A 4,454-nucleotide genomic window follows, 5' to 3' on the forward strand; every position below is an offset into this window, starting at 1 on the left:
TTTTTTTGGAGAGCTTTCTTTGAATTTAAACTTGACAATGTTGTGTTATTCTATAGAGTTGCCATCAACCCCATACTAACTTGTGTGGCTTTTATGTGTTGAGACACATGTACAACATCATCACGACTGGCTTGACAGAGTTTATTGAAGAGGTAAATTTAATTTTAGAGGTCTAATATATCTTTTATTCACTTGGAATTGCTAACTTAAATTCCTTCTCCTTGATTTTTTAGATTTTTAATGATTCATCTCCATTTCCGCAATCAGAGATCCAAGAAATTAAAAGACATTGGGAACTATTTATGTTAGAGCTCACAACAATAATTCGCTCAATGAGTGAGTTAGGATAGGTGTAGTTGAATTAGGAAAAATTATTTCATTTATTTGGATATTGAATATTAAATGAAATTGTAAATATGTTTAAATTAATTTGATTAAATTGGGTTGTATTCTAGCTAGCTGGATGTATATATTGCTTTTAATTTACAGGTTTGCATCCTATCATGGGTGGGTTAAGTGAAAAAATGAAATGATTTTTTTTAATAAAGCAATGTTTCTAAACTGGTTGTGACCAAAACCAATTTAGATATAATAACATCTAAATTGATTGTGATCACAACTGATTTAGATATGCATAACATCTTAACCAGTTGTGACCATAACTAGTTTAGATGTTATGCATATCTAAACCAGTTGATCACAATCGATTTAGATATTATTCATATCTAAATTGGTTATGACATCAAAATCGATTTAGAAGTGTATTTTTAAAATGTAAAAAAATTAAAATCTTTTTATTTACCTTTTATCTAAACCGGTTTTAAAACCAGTTTAGAATATCTCTTTTTTTAAACTAGTTGCATAACCAGTTTAGATATCCTTTATATATCTAAACGGGTCTTATCTAAATTGGTTGTAAAACCAGTTTAAATAAATAATTTTAACTGGTTTAGTTAAGCATTTATACACTAGTGCTCTCAGGGATGACAAGTGAGACCTCGTAGCTCACTTTAAGTCTCAGGGAAGATGGACAAAAGCAACAAGAGATCGTTAAAGCTCAATGACAATGTGACAGCAAGGTTGACAAGAAATAGGTGTGAGAAGCTGAGAATGAAGGGTGGAAGATGGAGGTTAAAGATGGAAGTCAAGAGTAAAGGGTGGAAGATAGAGAATGAGAGATTGAGATCAGATGCAGAGCGAATCTGTGAGAGGCAAAGAGGCGTGACTTGAGTTGAGAGCTCCGAGATGAGAGATCGAGACTTGAATTTTAAGGCATTTAGTGTTTCAAGCTTTTAGGTTCAATGTTTGTGGTTTTTTTTTAATTTTTTTATTCTGACCCCTAAAATGACATCGTTTTAGGGTTTAAAATTTTAAAAATATATCAACTCTCCCAATCCACTTGACCCGTAGGGTTGGGCAGGTTAATCCAGGTCACTTAGTGCCATTCCAAATTGCAAAACTGGTTTGAAGGGATGGCTGGGTCATTGAGTTGCTAGTCTGGTTTGTTCGGGTTTAGAATACCATGGCAATTATTTTTGCCTTTGTATGTTCTTCCAAAATTTGGGACCTATGGGGACGAATTTATTAAATTTCCCTTCTTTTTAACCTTGATGCTTGGCTACTTCAACATTTAATTAAGACACGAAAACGAGAACAACTTGAAAGTAACTCCTCTTTTACTCTTTTAATAATAACTTGCATAACCAACTTTGACATGTATGCCATGTGCTTTTGATTTTGAAAACTACGAATTTGGAACCAATTTATCTGCATAGTCTATGGAATATTATTATATTAAAAATTTTGAATTTGAATTTGGTCATGATTCATTATGCAAACAATTTTCTTTTCAAATAAAATATATATAACTATAATTAAAAAAAAAGAATTCAAATACATGCATGGTTGATACAACTAGATTTTGACAAAAGATCAAATATAGCATACAATTTTATATTTTTTGTAATTAACAACCAGTCCAGACGTATGGTTTCATCACTACGGATTGTTCGTACGAATTAGATTGTAACAAACTGACAACATAACAATAAAACCAACATGAAACATGAAAAATCAACAGATAACGCAAGCATTATTTGGATTTTCTTCAACACTACGAACATAATAATAGGTTCTCATATAGGGATTGTAATCCTTGAAAAGCTTGACAAGTTCAGAAATTTCGTCACTCTGGTCTTTCTTCTTATCTTCTTTCTTCTTGCCTTCCTAATCCTTCTTCTTCCCTGGTTCTTTTGCAGGTCCCACCGTTAAAATCTCAGTGTACCAAAATTTTCTCAGCTTGCTAGCTGCTTGGACCGGATCTACATCGCCGATCACTGTTAACTTCTTGTCCTTCATGTCCATGGAAATGGAATCTATCCCTGAAATGGTCGAAACCATTTTCATGGCTTTTTGCTTCGCTTTGTCATCATGCAAGTCCAGCTTCAGCACCACTTTCTACAAAAAAAAAAAAAAAACATGATAGACATACTGAGAGTTTCAGATCATAGGGTTTGAAGAAGAGCTTTGACGAAAGAAAAGATGGAAACAGAGTACAAGGTTAATTAAGCTTCGAATGAGAAATTGAGATGAAAGAGGGGAAATCTGACCTTCATGTTTCCGTTGAGTCACGATTCTAGAGAAAAAAGTTGGACAGCAGAAATATTAAACTATGGTTTCGGAAGAAGCAGTGTGTATTAATTCAGATTGAAGAAGCAGGGCTATGGACGGAAGAAGCAGGGAAGGGAAAGAAGGAGGATCGGGAACAGAAAAAGAAGATATGAATTATGTGGCAAGTACAAAAATTGTGCAATAAGTACTAAAAATGTGTACTCTGTTCCGTTGGGCCAAGAAAATGAGTAACGAATAAAAAGAGTCCAAAGGCAGGTCAGAGGAGACCAATTAAAAATAGATAGCGTGTGGAGCAAGGAATTATTATTATTATTATTTATTTGAGATCATGTTATTTGCTTTTTGGGAACATACATATAAAGCTGGCCAAGTCACTCGTCTAAGCCAATATGCTTCTCTTCTCACGGCATCTTTTTATATTAAAAGTAACATTTGCGTAACATTTGCCCTGAGTTCCATATTTAAAATGCATTTTATTTAGAAAAAATTTTAGTGTAACCCCCTAGACTAAATATAATGGAAAATAAAGCTTCTTAAAGTATGAAATTTCACTGCAAATTAAGTATAGTGAAATGAAATTTAAATACAAACTAAAATTATTTCATTATCCTTAGTGCCTTAAGCTTGACACTTGCAAATTCCCCATATTAAAATTATTTATTTCTTATACTGAATAGTTAATTTTCTTATATGAGTTATTTGTATACATAGCTTCTTCATTTGATTTTATTCTTAGTGTTGTTCTTATAGTTAAAATAGTTGCAAATTTTTTATACTGAAATTGTTCATTTTTCATTCTAAGTTGTTGATACACACATCTTCACTTGCTTTTATTCAAACTATTGCTCTCATAGTAAACAAAGTTGCAAATTCTCCATATTGTAGTTGTTCATTTTTCATACTAAAGTGATTAATTTTACTACTAGAGTTGTTTGTATGCATAACTTAATTTTATTCTTAGTGCTATTATTATGGTAAAAAGAGTTGCAAATTTCCCATACAATAGTTATTCATTGCCTATATTAAAGGGGTTATTTTTCTTATAAGAGTAGTTTATGTGCATAAGTTCACTTAATTTTATTTTAAGTGTAATTATCATGATAAGAATAGTTGCAAATTTCTCGTATTATAGTTGTTCATTGTCCGTATTGAAGTGACTATTTTTCTTACAGAAGTTGTTTGTGCCCATATCTTCTCTTGATTTTATTCTTATTGTTGTTATCATAGTAAAAATAGTTGTAAATTCTCATTTTATAGTTATTTATTGTCCGTATTGAAGTGATTATTTTTTCTATAGGAGTTGTTTGTGTGTATAGCTTCACTTAATTTTATTCTTAATGCCATTATCATTATAAAAATAGTTGTAAATTTCTCATACTGAAATTGTTCATTTCCTATAGTGAAATAGTTAATTTTCTTACAAGAGTTATAGGTGTGTATAACTTTACTTGTTTTTATTCAAACTTTTATCATCATGGTAAATGAACTTGTAAATTTTTCATATTAAAATTGTTTATTTTCTTATGATAATTCTTTATTTCTTTACATGACTTGTTTATAGCTTTGACATATTGGCTAGAAGAGTATTAGATTTCTCTCGTTTCTTTCTCGCTTTCTCTCTTTCTCTTCTCTGTATCTATCCATCTATCAATCAATCTTGCAGCTTCTACTACTCATATGTGATTCTCTCCACTATTTGTCTTACTGTCTCCCAAAGAACCCACCAACCTTTACAAATTTAGAGAAGGCTCTTTGAGAGGAATCATCATTCCACAGCCATGGCTTTCACTTCAATCCCTCCTTATCTCGATCCAGTCAACTAA

At 31.5% G+C, this 4,454-nt stretch overlaps 1 pseudogene; it reads right to left on the reverse strand.

Annotated features, from left to right (window-relative positions):
• Nucleotides 1-1,900: 1,900 nt before the first annotated feature.
• LOC129312097 (heavy metal-associated isoprenylated plant protein 39-like) lies at nucleotides 1,901-2,816 on the reverse strand (annotated as a pseudogene).
• Nucleotides 2,817-4,454: the final 1,638 nt, after the last annotated feature.

The sequence above is a fragment of the Prosopis cineraria genome, unplaced genomic scaffold (assembly GCF_029017545.1).
Source record: "Prosopis cineraria cultivar Desert tree isolate PC_DT_omini unplaced genomic scaffold, ASM2901754v1 PC5, whole genome shotgun sequence".
Classification (NCBI taxonomy): Eukaryota; Viridiplantae; Streptophyta; class Magnoliopsida; order Fabales; family Fabaceae; genus Prosopis; species Prosopis cineraria.